At 36.6% G+C, this 19,386-nt stretch overlaps 1 protein-coding gene across 6 annotated transcripts in view; it reads right to left on the bottom strand.

Annotated features, from left to right (window-relative positions):
• Cntln (centlein) overlaps positions 1 to 19,386 on the bottom strand; it is a 306,285-nt gene that overhangs the window by 262,457 nt on the left and 24,442 nt on the right. The gene's annotated exons all lie outside the window — the stretch shown is intronic.

Below are 19,386 nucleotides of genomic sequence, written 5' to 3'. Positions count from 1 at the left end.
TGATTCACTTTGAGTTTTTTGTAGGATGAGAGTGTTTGGGGCCCCTTTGTCTAGTATGAGGTTACTGTATTCCTGTGGTCTGTCTCAGTGTCTTCTATTCTGTACCATTAGTCTTCATATCTGTTTTGGTCTCAATACCATGGCATTTTTGTTACTATGGCTCCATTGTGTCTATATTTTGTCAAATGCATTTTCTGAAGCTATTGAGATGATCTATTCCATAAAACCTGGTATTGTGATGCCTTCTGCTTCTCTTTTCTTGCTAAGGATTGTTTTGGCTATTCTGGGTCTCTAATTTTTTCAAATAAATTTAATGACTGTTTTTTTCTGTTTCTATGAAGAACGTCATAGAGATATTAATAGGAATTGCATTAAATCTGTATGATGCTTTTGGTAGTATGGCCATTTCAACAATATTAAGTCTGCCTATCCTAAAGCATGGAAGAACTTTCCGTCTTCTAAGGTCTTCACCAATTGCTTTCATTAGTATTCTGTACTTTTCATTATAAAGGTCTTTTACCTCTTTTGTTAGATTGTTTCTCAAGTATTTTAGTTTTTTGAGGCAATGGTGAATGGGATAGTTTTCTGAATTTCTCTTTCAGTAGATTCATCACTGACTGACGTATAGGCATGTGTTTGATTTATGGGTGTTGATTTTATATCCTGCTACTTTGCTGAATTCATTTAGAAGTTTTCTGGTGGATCTTCTACATACAGAATCATGTCATCAGCAAATAGCAGTAGATATGAGTTCTTCTTTTCTTATTCATATCCCTTTAATTTCTTTCATCTGTCTAATTGCTCTGGCTAGAATTTTAAGGATGATGTTGAATAGAAGTGGTAAAAGAGGGCATCCTTGTCTTGTTTCAGTTTTTAGAGGTAATGCTTTAGATTTTTCTCCATTTAAAATTATGTTTTCTCCATTTAAAATTATGTTCTCAGAGAAGGACATACAATCAATCAACAAGTACATGAAAAAATGCTCACCATCTCTAGCAGTCAGAGAAATGCAAATCAAAACCACCCTAAGATACCATCTCACTCCAGTAAGATTGGCAGCCATTATGAAGTCAAACAACAACAAGTGCTGGCGAGGATGTGGGGAAAAGGGTACACTTGTACATTGCTGGTGGGACTGCAAATTGGTGCAGCCAATTTGGAAAGCAGTATGGAGATTTCTTGGAAAGCTGGGAATGGAGCCACCATTTGACCCAGCTATTCCCCTTCTCGGTCTATTCCCTAAAGACCTAAAAAGAGCATGCTACAGGGACACTGCTACATCGATGTTCATAGCAGCACAATTCACAATAGCAAGACTGTGGAACCAACCTAGATGCCCTTCAATAGACGAATGGATAAAAAAAAATGTGGCATTTATACACAATGGAGTATTACTCTGCATTAAAAAATGACAAAATCATAGAATTTACAGGGAAATGGATGGCATTAGAGCAGATTATGCTAAGTGAAGCTAGCCAATCCCTAAAAAACAAATGCCAAATGTCTTCTTTGATATAAGGAGAGTAACTAAGAACAGAGTAGGGTCAAAGAGCATGAGAAGAAGATTAACATTAAACAGGGATGAGAGGTGGGAGGGAAAGGGAGAGAGAAGGGAAATTGCATGGAAATGGAAGGAGACCCTCAGGGTTATACAAAAGTACATACAAGAGGAAGTGAGGGGAAAGGGAAAAATAATACAAGGGGGACAAATGAATGAAAGTAGAGGGGGCAGAGAGAGAAGAGGGGAGGGGAGGGGTGGGGGGATAGTAGAGGATAGGAAAGGCAGCAGAACACAACAGACACTAGTATGGCAATATGTAAATCAATGGATGTGTAACTGATGTGATTCTGCAATCTGTATATGGGGTAAAAATGGGAGTTCATAACCCACTTGAATCAAATTGTGAAATATGATATATCAAGAACTATGTAATGTTTTGAACAATCAACAATAAAAAATTAAAAAAAAATAAAATTATGTTGGCCTTGGGTTTAGAAAACATAGCTCTTCCAATGTATAGATATGTTCCTATAAACCCTAGTTTTTCTAGTGTTTTGAACATAAAAGCATGCTATATTTTGTCAAATGCATTTTCTGCATATACTGAGATGATCATATGATTCTTGACTTTAAGTCTATTGATGTGACGAATTATGTTTATTGATTTCCATATGTTGAAACAACCTTTCATCCATGGGATGAACTCCACTTGATCGGGGTGCAATATCTTTTTAATGATTTGTATGCAATTTGACAGAATTTTATTGAGAATTTTTGCTTTTATGTTCATCAGGGATATTGGTCTTTCCTTGATGTGTCTTTGACTGGTTTTGGTATCAGGGTGATACTAGCCTTATAGAATGAGTTTGAAAGGGTTCTCTCCTTTTCTATTTCATGGAATAATTTCAGGAATTGGGGTTAATTTTTCTTTGAAGATATTGTAAAGCTTGGCTGAGAATACATCTGGTCGTGAGCTTTTCTTGGTTGGTAGGCTTTTGATAGCATCTTCTATTTCATTGCTTGAAATTGATGTGTTTAAATTGTGTATATCCTCCTGATTCAGTTTAGGTATGTCATATGTCTCTCCAAATCTGTCAATGTCTTCAAGATTTTCTATTTTATTGGAGTATACATTTTCAAAATAGTTTCTAATAATCTCCTGTATTTCAGTAGTGTCTGTTGTGATATTTCCTTTTTTATCATGAAATTTAGTAATTTGAGTTTTCTCTCTTCCTTCACATGGCTAAGGTTTTATCAATTTTATTTATTTATGCAAAGAACCAACTTTTCCAATTTTTTGAATTGTTTCTTTTGTTTCAATTTCACTGATTTTGGCTCTCATTTTAATTATTTCCTGTCTTTGATGCTTTTGATTTGTTCTTTTTCTGGGGCTTTGAGATGTAATGTTAGGTCTTTTATTCATTGACTTTCTATTCTTGTGATGAATGAGCTCAATGCAATGAACTTTTCTCTTAGTATTGCCTTCATAGTGTCTCAGAGATTTTGATATGTTGTATCGGTGTTCTCATTTACCTCTAATTGTTTTGTTTATTTCAATACTGATTTCTTCTGTTATCCATTTGTCATTCAATAGCATATTAGTTAGTATCCAGGTGGTAGAGTAGCTTCTATTTTTTATTTTATCATTGATTTCTGATTTCATCATATTATGATCTGATAGAATGCAGGGTAGTACCTCTATGTCTTTTTTTAATATTTATTTTTCAACTGTAGTTGGACACAATACCATTTATTTACTTATTTATTTATTTATTTTTATATGATGCTGGGGATCGAACCCAGGGCCTTGCACTTGCTAAGCGAGTGTTCTACCACTGAGCCACAACACTAGCTCCTCTCTATGTCTTTTGTATTTGCTGAGAGTTACTTTGTGGAAAAAGGTATGGTCTATTTTAAATAAGGATCCATGTGCTGCTGAGAGAAAGTATATTCACTCATTGATGGATGAAAAATTCTATATATGTCCATTAAGTCAAAATTCTTGATTATATTATTTAGTTTTATAGTTTCTTTATCTAGTTTTTGTTTGGAAGATCTACCCAGCAGTAAGATAGGTGTGTTAAAGTCACTCCGTATTATTGTGTTGTGGTCTATTTGATTCGGGAAATTGCAAAGGGGTTGTCTGATGAACACAGGTGCTCCATTGTTTGGGCATCCATATTTATAATTATTTTGCTGATATATAATTCCCTTAGACAGCATGAAATGTCCTTCTTTGTCTTTTCTGACTAACTTTGGTTTAAAGTCCACTTTATCTGATATGAGGATGGAAACCCTTGCTTGTTTATGTAGTCCACATGAATGATATGTTTTTCCCATTCTTTCACTTACAGTCTGTGATGTCTTTGCCTACGAAGTGAGTCTCTTGGACACAACCTATTGTTGGGTCTTGTTTTATAATCCAATTTACCAGTCTGTCTTTTGATTGATTAGTTTAAGCCATTAACATTCAGGGTTGTTACTGAGATACAATTTATATTCCTGTATACTTTGGCTTATTTCTGGTTTTTAATTTGACTTAGTTTCTCCTTTGATTTCATTTTCCTTTAGTGTACTTTGTCCCTTTGCTGATTTTCATTGTTGTTTTTCATTTCATCCTCATGGAATATTTTGCTGAAAATGATTCTATAACGCAGGATTTTCAGCTGTGAATTCTTTTAACTTTTATCACGGAAGATTTTTATTTCATCTTCAAATCTGAAGCTTAAAATTTGCTGGCTATAAAATCTTGGTTGGCATCTATTTTCTTTCAGAGCTTAGTATATGTTGTTTCAGGGCCTCCTAGCCTCGTGGCTCTTGGTTGAGAAATCAGCTGAGATCCAAACCAGTTTTCCCTTAAATATAATCTGATACTTTTCTCTTGCAGCCTTCAAATTCTATCCTTATTCTGTATGGTAGGCATTTTAATAATATTATGCCTTGGTGTTGGTCTTATGTAATTTTGTGTATTTGGGGTCCTGTAAGCATCTTGTATTTGATTTTCCACTTCATTCTTCAGGTTTGGGAAATTTGCTGATATTATTTCGTTGAAAAGATTGTGCATTACTTTGGTTTGTATCTCCACGCATTCCTCTATCCGGATAAATCTTAAATTTGTTCTTTTCATGTTATCCCATAAGGAAATTCTATTCATGGTTTCTTATCATCTTCTCTGTGTGGTCAACTTTATTTTCAAGATTATATATTTTGTTTTCATTGCCTGAGGTTTTGTTTTCCAAGTGGTCTATTCTGTTGGTGATACTTTCCATTGGATTTTTACTTTGGTTTATTGATTCCTTCATGTCAAGGATTTCTGCTTGATTTCTTTTCATAATTTCTTTTTATTGAAGGATCTTTCACCTCCTGAAGTTTATCTCTAATCTCACTCCTTAAATCATCTTTTATGCCATGGATCAGTTTAACTATGTACATTCTGAACTCCTTCTCTGACATTTCTTCTACTGTGTTGTCAATGGATTCTATTATTGGAGCATCTTTGTTTGTTTAGAGTGCTTTGTTCCCTTGTTTTTTCTTAATTTTTTGTGTGTCTACCCATCTAGCAGTGTGGATCTGAGGTAGTACAATTTCTACCCTGTAGACTTATAGTGTCCCTGAAGATTTCCAGTACCTCACATTTAAGGGACAGATAAATATTAACAGCACCCAATGCAAACAATATACAGCCTTAAACCAAACAGCTCCTATTAATATGTGAGGCACCTCTCTCCCAAGCAGTCCTAAGGGCTGAGTGCCAGGACCTGTGTGCCTGTTGCAGAGAGCTGTTCTGTATTTGGTGGACCGGTACCAGGTGCTAAGAGCTGCAGGTAGGCCATATAGTGGGGAATGCTGGGCCAAGTTGGTGGCTAGGGAGGGGTTGGGAAACTAGGGATTGGGGAGTCGTAGGGCCCTGTTGGGTGCCAGACAGATGAGATGCTGGGCCTGGTGGGACCAGGAGATGGGTGGATATCAGACTGAGAAGGGTTTCAGGACCATCCTGGTGCCAGGGCACAGCAATTGCTGGCCAGAGTGGGTCCCAGGAACCCCAGTTGGTGCCATACTGACTAGTTGGGAAAACCAAGAGCAAGATGCCCTCACACCCTCTTCCTACCTTCAGACCCACTGGTGCCAATCCCATGCATCCCAGTGTACTTCAGAACTTGCAGAGCTGGGGAGAGCCCAGCTCTCTCCCACCTCTATAGCAAGATGATGGCTACTAGCACACCCAGCAAGAAGAACTCAGGTATAACCCAAACTGCAGGCACCTCAATAATGGATCTCCAAGCCCTAGTTGGTGTCCACAGATGGAGGCAGCCTCATCCCAAGATAGTGATGGCAGCAGCAAACCTGCAAGCACCCTGACACTGGGCCTCCAGGGCCCAGCTGGTGTCTCAAGATGAAGGCTGTTGTGTCTTGAGATGGCAATAGTGGCAGCAGCATGTCCCAAGATGAAGGCAGCCAAGTTCAGAGATGGGGCCACAGCAGGTGGCTTGAGACAGCCACACTCAGAGAGGAGGCAGTGGCAGCAGTGCTACGGCAGTCAAGACATTCTTTTTTTCTTTTTTTTTTATTTTTTATTCCAAGTTTTATTTTGATCTGTAAATTAAGTTTTTGGGAGCTCACTAAATTTTAAAAGCTCATTATCTTATTTCATTCTTAAATAAAAAAGAAGGGCTGGAGTTGTGGCTCAGAGGTGGAGCGCTCGCCTACCATGCGTAAGGCACTGTGTTCGATCCTCAGCACCACGTAAAAATAAAATAAAAACATTGTGTCCACCTATAACTAAAAACTAAATATTGAAAAAATAAAAAGGAACTATAAGAATTTGTTGTCAGGATATTAGTCAAAAAAATGGGTAAAGTAAATTTCTAAACAGAAAAAAAAATAATCAAATGAGAAATTCTAGAATATCATGAAGGATGGATGAAAAGAATTAGAGCGAAAACTTGGGTAAATACAATAGATCTTTCTTTTCCTCTTCAGTTTTTTAAATTATGTTTGAGAGTTGAAGAAAAAACTATAATAATATGTGTTTCTAAATGTGTGTAGAAAATATTTATAGTAATTATACCACAAATGAGAAAGGGTAAAGAGACATAAAAAGAGTAAAATTTCTACACATGACTTAAAGTACTAAAATGTTGCCACTGGTATACACCTAATGTAATATTTAGGGCAACCACTAAAAAACATATATAGAGATTCAATTTTAAATTATAGGTAAATCAAAATAATATTTAAAAAATTATTTTAACAGTTATCAAGAAGGCATGGAAAAACAGAAAGCAAACAGAAAAGCAGAAGAAAGTAAATAATCTAACATATATAAATTAAAAGAGATCAACAGAGGGAATTAAGAAACATAATGCACTTACATAATATAGAAAGGAAACACATTACAAATACAGCAATATAAGTAAGTAGAAACAAAAGGATGGAACAAGATATATCATGACAACCTCATTCAAAAGAAAAATGGAGTAGTTATATTAACACTACTTTAATCTTCAGAGTAAAGAAAACTATCAGAGAAAAACATATGATAAAAGCATAAATATATCAAGACGACTTTGTGATCTTAAACGTGTATGCTTCAAATTTTAGAGCACCAAAGTATATGCAGAAAAAAATTTAATCACAGAGTTTATTCTCTGACCATATGAAATCAAACTAAAAATTAATAAGGGAAAGACAACCCCAATCCTCCAAACACATGGAAATTAACACAATTCTGTATAATTCTTGGAGCAAAGAATAAGTCTAAGAGGAAATTTTTAAATACAATTAAAATAAATATATCAAATCACATGCAATAAAGCTAAAGAAGCTGAAAGGAAAACTTATAAAATTAAACATACAATTTCAAGACAGGGAACATCTCAAATCAATAATGAAATTTTAAAAGAAGAACAAAGTTGACTCCACCCAAAAAATGAAACTCTGAAATACGGAAATCAATGAAATAAAGGGAAAACAGAAAAACAATTTAAAAATCTATTAATTCATGTTCCTCTAATAGAAAATATAAAATCACTTTTTTTTGTAGTGGTAATATTCACTGGCCTTGCACATGCAGTAAGTACTCTACCATGAGCTATACCCCCAACCATATTAATCTGGCTCCATACTCAAAGTTAAATCAATGCATTCTATTTTATCAACAATCTCAAGAAGAAAAATCTCATGATAATATCAATTTGCACTTGGCAAAATTCAACAACCATTTCATGATAAAACTTCCCAGAAATCGGGCTGGGGTTGTGGCTCAGTGATAGAGTGCTCACCTGGCATGTGTGAGGCAATGGATTCAATCCTCAGCACCACATAAAAGTAAAATAAAGATACTGTGCCCACCTATCACTGAAAGATAAATGTTTAAAAAAATTTCCAGAAATCTAGAAATGGAGAACTTCTTCAAGGTAATAAAAAAACATTTATGAAAATGTTGCAGGCAGTAAAAAGATCAGCTGCTAGTGAAAGACTGTATTTTATGAATATGCAAGTGAAAGACTGCCTTTTCACTAAGAATAGGTACAGAATAAGAATGTTCACTCTCACCACTCTTGTTTAAAGTTAGCTTTGGTACTTTTATAGTACTATAAAAGAGAAAGGCTAGTACTTAATTACTATTAAATTTAAAACTAGCAACAATATAGTACTGGAAGAAATACCCAGCACAATATAGCCGAAAAATATAGAAAAAGGCATGCAGATCAGAAAAGAAATAAAACTCTTCATGTACAGTTGACATGATTATGTATGCAAAATAATCAAAAATCCTAGAGTCCTGTGAAATTCTGATGAAATAAGTTCCTTGGAAACCACAATTATATGTTGTGAACTATTGGTAAACTCTTTAGCATTATTTGGTATAGATTAAACTAGTCTACTTGCTCTCAGTATAAAGATAAAAAATTCAAAACTAGTAGGTAAAATCAGAAATGAATAGATACATAAAGGGATTGCTGAAAATGTATAAAAACAAGTTGCTTCTTCACATATACAGGGACATATGCATGCCTACGCTTCTGAAATAAGTTCTGCATAGAAAATTAGTCAAGGTAGAATAGTTACTTGAGTAGAAGACTGAAAAATTAGAAGGAGCATTACTGGAATAGGGGAAAGAGTCAGTGTAAAAGTTATGGGGCAAAATGTGAACTTGTTTTGTTCCCACTTCAAAATGAAGCGCATGAACAGTCACACGGTAGAAAAAGATGAGGTTGCATTTTTGCCAGTGGATGCCACCAAGAAAGCATTGTTAAAGTCTTCCTACTGCCATCATGTCTAAATTAGAGTCCCCAAAACACCCAAACATCTGCAGAAGCTAATCATCAAAGGGCTGGGTATGAAACAACTGATAAAGAGTCTGAGAAGCTTTTTTTTTATTGGTTGTTCAAAACATTACAAAGCTCTTGACATATCACATTTCATACATTAGATTCAAGTTGGTTATGAACTCCCAATTTTACCCCAAATACAGATTGCAGAATCACATCGGTTACACATCCACATTTTTACATAATGCCCTATTAGTAACTGTTGTATTCTGCTACCTTTCCTATCCTCTACTATCCACCCTCCCCTCCCCTCCCATCTCCTCTCTCTATCCCATCTACTGTAATTCATTTCTCTCCTTGTTTATTTTCCCATTCCCCTCTTATATGTAATTTTGTATAACAATGAGGGTCTCCCTCCATTACCATGCAATTTCCCTTTTCTCTCCCTTTCCCTCCCACCTCATGTGTCTGTTTAATGTTAATCTTTTCTTCCTGCTCTTCCTCCCTGCTCTGTTCTTAGTTGCTCTCATTATATCAAAGAAGACATTTGGTATTTGTTTTTTAGGGATTGGCTAGCTTCACTAAGCATAATCTGCTCTAGTGCGATCCATTTCCCTGCAAATTCCATGATGTCATTTTTTTAGTGCTGCGTAATACTCCATGGTGTATAAATGCCACATTTTTTTTATCCATTCATCTATTGAAGGGCATCTGGGGTGGTTCCACAGTCTAGCAATTGTGAATTGTGCTGCTATGAACATCGATGTAGCAGTATCCCTGTAGTACGCTCTTTTAAGGTCTTCAGGGAATAGTCCGAAAAGGGCAATAGCTGGGTCAAATGGTGGTTCCATTCCCAGCTTTCCCAGGAATCCCCATACTGCTTTCCAAATTGGCCGCACCAGTTTGCAGTCCCACCAGCAATGTACAAGAGTACCCTTTTCCCCACATCCTCGCCAGCACTTGTTGTTGTTTGACTTCACAATGGCTGCCAATCTTACTGGAGTGATATGGTATCTTAGGGTGGTTTTGATTTGCATTTCTCTGACAGCTAGAGATGGTGAGCATTTTTTCATGTACTTGTTGATTGACTGTATGTCCTCCTCTGAGAAGTGTCTGTTCAGGTCTTTGGCCCATTTGTTGACTGGGTTATTTGTTTTCTTATTGTTTAATTTTTTGAGTTCTTTGTGTACTCTGGATATTAGGGCTCTATCTGAAGTGTGAGGAGTAAAAATTTGTTCCCAGGATGTAGGCTCCCTATTTACCTCTCTTATTGTTTCTCTTGCTGAGAGAACACTTTTCAGTTTAAGTAAGTCCCATTTGTTGATTCTTGTTATTAAATTTTGTGCTATGGATGTCCTATTAAGGAATTTGGAGCCCGACTCCACAATATGTAGATCGGAGCCAACTTTTTCTTCTATCAGACGCAGAGTCTCTGATTTGATATCTAGCTCCTTGATCCACTTTGAGTTAACTTTTGTGCATGGCGAGAGGAGGGGATTCAGTTTCATTTTGTTGCATAAAGGATTTCCAGTTTTCCCAACACCATTTGTTGAAGATGCTATCCTCCCTCCATTGCATGCTTTTAGCTCCTTTATCAAATATAAGATAGTTGTAGCTTTATGGATTAGTCTCTGTGTCCTCTATTCTGTACCATTGGTCCACCCGCCTGTTTTGGTACCAGTACCATGCTGTTTTTGTTACTATTGCTCTGTAATATAGTTTTAAATCTGGTATCGCTATACCGCCTGATTCAGACTTCCTGCTTAGAATTGCTTTTGCTATTCTGGGTCTTTTATTTTTCCATATGAATTTCATGATTGCTTTATCTATTTCTACAAGAAATGCTGTTGGGATTTTGATTGGCATTGCATTAAACCTATAGAGAACTTTTGGTAATATCGCCATTTTGATGATGTTAGTTCTTCCTATCCATGAACAGGGTATATTTTTCCATCTTCTAAGATCTTCTTCTACTTCTCTTTTTAGGGTTTTGTAGTTTTCATTGTATAAATCTTTCACCTCTTTTGTTAGGTTGATTCCCAAGTATTTTATTTTTTTTGAGGATATTGTGAATGGAGTGTTTTTCCTCATTTCCATTTCAGAAGTTTTGTCGCTGATATACAGAAATGCCTTTGATTTATGTGTGCTGATTTTAAATCCTGCCACTTTGCTGAATTCATTTATTAGTTCTAGCAGTTTTTTTGTAGACCCTTTTGGGTCTTCTAGGATAGAATCATGTCATCTGCAAATAGTGATAATTTAAGTTCTTCCTTTCCTATTTTTATGCCTTTAATTTCTTTCATCTAATTGCTCTGGCCAGTGTTTCGAGAACTATATTGAATAGAAGTGGTGATAGAGGACATCCCTGTCTTGTTCCAGATTTTAGAGGGAATGCTTTCAATTTTTCTCCATTGAGAATGAAGCTAGTCTGAGGCTTAGCATAGATAGCTTTTACAATGTCGAGGTAAGTTCCTGTTATCCCTAGTTTTTCTAATGTTTTGAACATAAAGGGATGCTGTACTTTGTCGAATGCTTTTTCTGCGTCTATTGAGATGATCATATGGTTCTTATCTTTAAGTCTATTGATGTGGTGAATAACATTTATTGATTTCCATATATTGAACCATCCTTGCATCCCAGGGATGAATCCTACTTGATCATGGTGCACAATTTTTTTGATGTGCCTTTGTATCTGATTCACCAGAATTTTATTGAGGATTTTTGCATCTAGGTTTATCAGAGATATTTGTCTGTAGATTTCTTTCTTTGAGGTGTCTTTGTCTGGTTTCGGAATCAGGGTGATGTTGGCCTCATAGAATGAATTTGGCAGAGCTCCATCTTTTTCTATTTCCTGAAATAACTTGAAAAGTATTGGTATTAATTCTTCCTTAAAGGTTTTGTAAAACTCCGCTGTATACCCATCCGGTCCTGGGCTTCTCTTGGTTGGAAGTCTTTTGATTGTTTCTTCTATTTCATCTATTGATATTGGTCTGTTTAAGTTGTGAGTATCCTCCTGACTCAGTCTGGGCAAATCATATGACTTAAGGAATTTATCGATGTCTTCACTATCTTCTATTTTATTGGAATACAGGTTTTCAAAATAATTTCTAAGTGTCTTCTGTATTTCTGTAGCGTCTATTGTGATATTGCCTTTTTCATCCTGTATGTTAGTAATTTGAGTTCTCTCTCTTCTTCTCTTCGTTAGCATGGCTAAGGGTCTGTCGATCTTATTTATTTTTTCAAAGAACCAACTTTAGTTTTGTTAATTTTTTCAATAGTTTCTTTTGTTTCAATTTCGTTGATTTCCGCTCTGATTTTAATTATTTCTTGCCTTCTGCTACATTTGCTGTTGTTTTGCTCTTCCTTTTCTAGGGCTTTGAGATGAAGTGTGAGCTCATTTATTTGTTGGTTTTTCCTTTTTTTGAGGAATGACCTCCAGGCGATGAATTTCCCTCTTAAAACTGCTTTCATTGTGTCCCATAGATTCAGATATGTTGTGTCTGTATTTTCATTTATCTCTAAGAATTTTTTGATTTCCTCCTTTATGTCTTCTGTAACCCATTGATCATTCAGTAACATATTGTTCATTTTCCATGTGATGTAGGATTTTTCCTTCCTTCTTTTATCATTGATTTCCAGTTTCATTCCATTATGATCAGATAAAATGCATGGTATTATCTCCACCCCTGTATATTTACTGAGGGTTGCCCTATGGCATAATATATGGTCTATTTTTGAGAAGGATCCATGTACTGCTGAGAAAAAAGTATATCCACTTGATGATGGTTGATATATTCTATATATGTCAGTTAAGTCTAGGTTGTTGATTGTGACATTGAGTTCTATAGTTTCTTTATTCAACTTTTGTTTGGAGGATCTGTCCAATGGTGAGAGAGGTGTGTTGAAGTTACCCATAATTATTGTGTTGTGGTCTATTTGATTCTTGATCTTGAGGAGAATTTGTTTTATGAACGTCACAGCACCATTATTTGGTGCATAAATATTAATAATTGTTATGTCTTGTTGATGAATGGTTCCTTTTAACAGTATAAAATATCCTCCCTTATCAAAATTGATTAACTTAGTCTTGAAGTCAATTTTATTCGATATGAGGATGGCCACCCCTGCTTGCTTACGAGGACCATGTGCATGGTATATTTTTTCCCAACCTTTCACCTTCAGCCTGTGTATGTCTTTTCCAATCAGATGTGTCTCCTGGAGGCAGCATATTGTTGGATTTGTTTTTTTAATCCATGTTACCAGCCTATGTCGCTTTATTGGAGAGTTTAAGCCATTAACGTTTAGAGTTACTATTGATATATGGTTTGTACTTCCAGCCATGTTTGACTATTTATCTTCTTTTTTTTTTTTTAAAACAGTTTGTTTCTCCATGATTAGCTTTCCCCCCGGCCCTCTGTCTTTACAGAGGCACTTCCCACTGATGGTTTTGGTTATTGTTTTTCATTTCTTCCTCGTGTAGTGTTTTGCTCAAGATGCTTTGCAATGCTGGTTTTCTGGCTGCAAATTCTTTTAGCTTTTGTTTATCATGAAAGATTTTTATTTCGTTGTCGTACCTGAAGCTTAATTTTGCTGGATACAGAATTCTTGGTTGGCATCCATTGTCTTTCAGTGTTTGAAATACGTTGTTCCAGGATCTTCTCGCTTTCAGCGTCTGTGATGAAAAATCCGTTGTTAACCTTATTGGTTTACCCCTGAATGTAATCTGCCTCCTTTCTCTTGTAGCTTTTAATATTTTCTCTTTGTTCTGTATATTGGATATCTTCATAACAATGTGTCTTGGCGTTGGTCTACTGTGATTTTGTGTGCTCGGTGTCCTGTATGCATCTACAATTTGTATATCCGTTTCCTTTTTTATTTCTGGAAAGTTTTCTGTAATTATTTCATTCAGCAGGTTACTCATTCCCTTGGTTTGAATCTCTGTACCTTCCTCTATCCCGATGACTCGTAAGTTTGTTTTTTTTATATTATCCCATATCTTTTGGATGTTTTTCTCGTGATTTTTTACCAGCCTTTCTGAGTTGGCTAGACTCTTTTCAAGATGATATATTTTGTCTTCATTATCTGACGTTCTGGCTTCTACTTGCTCCATTCTGTTAGTGATACTCTCAATTGAGTTTTTAATTTGGTTTATCGTTTACTTCATTTCTAGAATTATTGTTTTGATTTTTTTTTATAATCTCTATCTCCTGATAAAGATGCTTAACTTCTTCTTTTATCTGTTTATGTAATTCACTTTCAATGTGTTCTTTCACTGTTTGGATTTGCTGTCTCGTATCCTCTTTAAGGTTCCATTCCATCTGTCTAAGGTATTCCTTGAGTTCTTTATATGACCATTTTTCTAATGACTCTAGATCCTCCTGAATATTTAGGCTGTCCTTCATTGTTTGTACTCCTTTTCTTCCTTGCTTTTTTATGCTGCTCATGTTACTTCTTGTTCTGTTTGACTGCTGAGTTACTGTTTACTCTTATAAATTTATTTGATGCTTGGGAGGAAATATATTAGAAGGGAAGGGAAGAAGTCACTAAAGAGAATGAGAGTAGGCAGGTAGAATTCAAGGAAGGGGGAATAAGAAAATTGAAAAGACAAAAGAAAAAAATAGAAAATAAATAAAGAAAGAAAAAAAATTTTTTTAAATAATAATGATAATAAAAAAATGAAAATTAAAATTTAAAGAAATAATACTAATAATAATAAAATAAAAAATTTTTTAAAAAATTAAAAACATTAAAAAAGTTAAAGAACAACAACACCAACAAAAAAATGAAAATGAAAGAAAAAGAAAAAAATAATAATAATAATAAATGCAGTCATAGAGTTCGATTAACTTCTCTTCCAGTAGGTGGAGCTGTGCCCACTGGGCCAAGCTTCTCCTCTCAATAGGTGGGAACCATTCACTGTGCAGCAGTTCTTCGTCCCAGACTGGGCGGGTCTCCAATCCTGAGTGCCTAGGGCCTTCTCTTGTGTTTCCTCAAGCCAGGCCCCGCTCACCTGTGACGCTCACCACAATACTGGTTACACGCCAGGTCTGCTGCTCCTGGGAGCCCTGTTTTCATGAACGCCTGGGCACACTCTCCCTGTTTGCCTCCCTCAGACCCTAAGTTTGTAGAGCTTGGGGCTGAGAACCCCCAGCGAATTTGCTTGCCCTCCAATAGCCACGCCCCCGGTAGCTGGTGCAAGAGACCTCAGTTGTCAGCACTGGTGGAAGCGGTAGCCGGGAGTTCCACGCCGCGAATCCCGCGGCACTCCTGATTCCCTCGGTCTGGCTATGGAGCTCACAGGAGAGCTAGGAGGGGCCCTTACGGGAGAGCTCGGAGGGGCTCTTAAGGTTTCCCCGCTGTGTGGAGAGAGATGGCTAGGGGATTACACACGTGTCGCGCTGGTTTCAATGAAGTTATCTCCTTCGCCCGTGACGTCAGTTCTCTGCCATGGTGGTATCCCGTGCAAATGGTGACCGTTCGTTCCCTTTGCCGGGTGACCAATGCAACGGGTGAGTCCTGACTGACTTTCCCAAGCCCCGTTTCAGTCCTGTGGCCACTTCCTATGAAGGCTCGGTTGGCTTTTACCTCTGTATGTTCAGACAGGCCGACCAGTTATTTCAGCGGGATCATTAGTGCTGAGTCACGAGAAGCAGGCGAACCGGAGCTTGAATGCAGCCGATCCGGGCTCGGTGTGTGTGTTCTGAGGGGCCCAGACTGTACGCCCCAGATCCACGTCAGCTCAGCATTGCCTAGTGATCCTGAGCAAACAGCATTTAGACAGTTTACGGCTCCCTATGCCCGCGCAGTTGAAGATGTCAGAGACTTGATCTCTCCGCGCCATGTTAGATCTCCTCAATGATATTCGTGTTACCCTTACAGCTTCCTGGCATAAGCAAGTTCTTGGGATTATACAAACTGCTGCTTCTGTTTCCACTCCATATTTCTAGAAATGAAACCCTGCTGCCGTCGCCTCCGCCCTGGGCCGCGCTCACGGGCGCCGCGCTCATCTGCGACCATAGCGGAGCCGCTGCAGCCTCCGCCGCTCCTCAGCCCGGTGCCCGGCCCTGAGAAGCTATTTTGAGTAATCAGGAACACTCACGGACTGTGTGGTAATGAGAGATCCAAATATCAAGTGCTCCAGGAGCTTTGGGTTTGTCACTTATGCTACTGTGGAGGAAGTGGTCACAGCCATGAATGCAAGACCACACAAGGTAGATGGAAGAGATGTGGAACCAAAGAGAACTGTCCCAAGAGAAGATTTTCAAAGACTATGGGCACACTTAACTGTGAAAAAGATCTTTGTTGGTGGCATACAAGAAGTCACTGAGGAACATCACATATGAGATTATTATGAACAGTTTGGGAAAACTGAAGTTACGGAAATCACGAATGACTGAGGCTGTGGAAAGAAAAGGCCCTTTGCTTTTGTAACTTTTGATGACCATGACTCTGTGGATAAGACTGTCATTAGGAAATACCATACTGTGAATGGCCACAACTGAAGTGGTGAAAGCCCTGTCAAAGCAAGAGATGGCTAGTGCTTAATTTAGCCAAAAAGTCCAAGTCTTGGAAACTTTGGTGGTGGTTGTGGAGGTGTAGAAACGACAGTTTTGGTCTTGGAGGACATGTTGGTTTTGGTGGCAGTGAGGATAGCTACAATGGATTTGGTAATGATGAAACCAATTTTGGAGGTGGTGGAAGCTCATTTAATTATTTGGCAATTACAACAGTCAGTCATCAAATTTTGAATCCACTAAAGGAGGAAACTTTGGAGGCAGAATCTCTGGACCCTATGGTATTAGAGGCCAATAGTTTCCTAAATCACAAAACCAAGGTGGCTGTGGTGATTCCAGCAATAGCAGGAGCTATGACAGAGGCAGAAGGTTTTACTACTGCCAGGAAACAAAACTTAGCAGGAAAAGAGAGCAAGAGAAGTGACAGGGAAGCTACAGCTACAGATTTGTGAACTTATCTAAGCACAGTAAGAGCAGGGCCTAGCTGCTACAAAGAAGAAATGATTTAGATAATACTCGTGTATGGATAAAAAATCTTGAGGGCTGTATTTGTGATTAATTGTATAACAGGTCATCTTAGTTTCTGTTCTGTGGAAAATGTAAAGTATTCCAACAAAGATTTTAATGTAGACTTATTTTTTCCACCCATGCTTTTGATTGCTAAATGTTAGTCTGATCATGATGCTGAATAAATGTGTCTTTTTTAAAAATCAAAAAAATCCAAACAATAAGTGCACAAAAAAATCAATTTCATTTTATTCTGATAATGCACACATGAGCAGAGAACTTAAAAATACAATATTATTTAACATCATAAAAAATAGTTTAAATATATAGGTGTAAATTTAACAAAACATGTAGAGGACTTATATATTTAAAAGTTACAAAATGGTAAGAATGAATCAAAGAAGATCTAAATAAATGGAGTGATGTATTATGTCTACGCATTACAAGTGTCAACAAAAGTTGTCAATTTTCTCCAAACTGATATTCAGGTTTAACACTATTCCTATCAAAATGTGAGGCAGCATTTTTTTTAAAATAGGAACAGATTCATCTAAAATTTATATGAAACACACAGGACTAAAACAAATTATGAAAAGGAAGTAAAAGTGAGAGAAATTCTATACAATTGTTACAGTAGTCAACATGGTGTGGTATTGACAGAACAGTAACAGATCAATGGAACAGAATAGAATATCAAGACATATATCCATGCAGATATGGCCATTTACTTTTCTACAAAGGAGTGGAACAGTTCAATGGAAGAGGACAGCACTTTTAAGAAATTGTGTTAGAATAATTAGACATCACAGATGAGTTTAAAAAAAAAACTTAGCCTCCTTAAGTCTCTCCTTTCACAAAAATTAGTGGACCATGGACTTATCCACAAAACTATATAAATTATAATGCCAAAAATATGGAGAAAGTCCTCAAGATCTAGAATTAGGCAAAGAATAGTGTATTTGACAATAAAAAGCACAAACCATAAAGAAAAACTTAAAACTGAACCTCATTAAAAATTTAGTATCAGCTGGGTGTCACACGGTGTCACACGCCCATAATCTCAATGGCTCAGGAGGCTGAGGCAGAATGACCATGAGTTCAAAGCTAGCCTCAGCAAAAGTGAGGCACTAAGCAACTCAGTGAGACTCTATCTCTAAATAAAATACAAAATAGGGCTGGGGATGTGTCTCAGTGGTCGAGCAACTCTTAGTTCAATCCCCAATACCAAAGGAAAAAAAATTAGTACCAATAGCCCTGAGAGAAATCCAAATTAAAACAAAAATGAGGTAACATTAAACACCAGCAAGAATGGTTAAAAGAAATCACAGTAAACAGCAAGCTGGTGAAAATGCAAATAAACCTGGATCACTCATACATTGCTAAGGGGAATGTAACATGATATATAGAGTCTGAAAAATGTTTTGTCACTTTTTTTACTAAAGTAAACACCTCACTATCATACGATCTAGCAATTATGCTCTGGCCATCCCAGATAAATGAAAACTGTTAACAACAACAATAACAACAAATGTACACAAATGTTCATAGCACCTATACATAAGAGATAAGTGCCCAAAACTAAACAATCCAGATGTCTTTCAACAAGGGAGTCAGTGAACAAATTATGATATGTCCAAACATGTAACTCTCGTAAAAACTAAAAAACTACTGATGTGCACAAAAATTTAGAAGAATCGAAAGAATAACACTGAATTAAAGGTACAACTAAAAAATTGTATACTCTCTGATTCCGTTTATACATTTCAAAAGTGGAAAATTACAGAAATGGAGAACAAATTATTAGTGATCAGATATTAAGGACAAGGTGTGGCCTACATCACCAAATGGGGGAAAACTGAAAGCATTTCCTTTAAAATCAGGAATGAGACAAGGATCTCCACTCTCACCACACCTATACAATATAGTACTTGAAATTTTAGCCAGAAAAATTAGGCAAGAGAAAGAAATGAAAGAGTTACAAAGGAAGAAGTTAAATTAGAATTAGATTATCCCTATTTGCAGAACCTAATGAATTTAGATGACCCTAATGAATCCAATACCAGAAGATATTTAGATTTGAACTTTTAAAAATCAGCAAAGTAGCAGGATATAAAATTGACATACAAAAATCAAATGCTTTTCTATCACCAATAACAAACCCACTGAAAAAAATTCAGAAAATTAATTCTATTCACAATAACCTTTTTTTTTTAAATTTATTTTTCAGTTTTCGGTGGACATAACATCTTTATTTTATTTTTATGTGGTGCTGAGGATCGAACCCAGCGCCCTGTGCATGCCAGGTGAGCGCGTTACTGCTTGAACCGCATCCCCAGCCCCACAATAACCTTTTTAAAAATACCAAGAATAAACTTCCTGAAGGAAATAAAAGACCTGTACAAGGAAGATTACAGAACCATCAAGAATAAAACTGAAGAAGTCACTAGAAGATGGAAAAATCTCCCAGGTTCATAGATCAGCAGAATTAATATTGTTAAAATGGTCATATTACTGAGAGCAATCTACATATTAATGCAATGCCCAGCAAAATAGCATTGACATTCTTTACAGAATCAGAAAAAAAAAAAAA

This window comes from Marmota flaviventris, chromosome 13 (genome assembly GCF_047511675.1).
Source record: "Marmota flaviventris isolate mMarFla1 chromosome 13, mMarFla1.hap1, whole genome shotgun sequence".
Classification (NCBI taxonomy): domain Eukaryota; kingdom Metazoa; phylum Chordata; class Mammalia; order Rodentia; family Sciuridae; genus Marmota; species Marmota flaviventris.
This window is presented reverse-complemented; position numbering and strand designations above follow the sequence as displayed.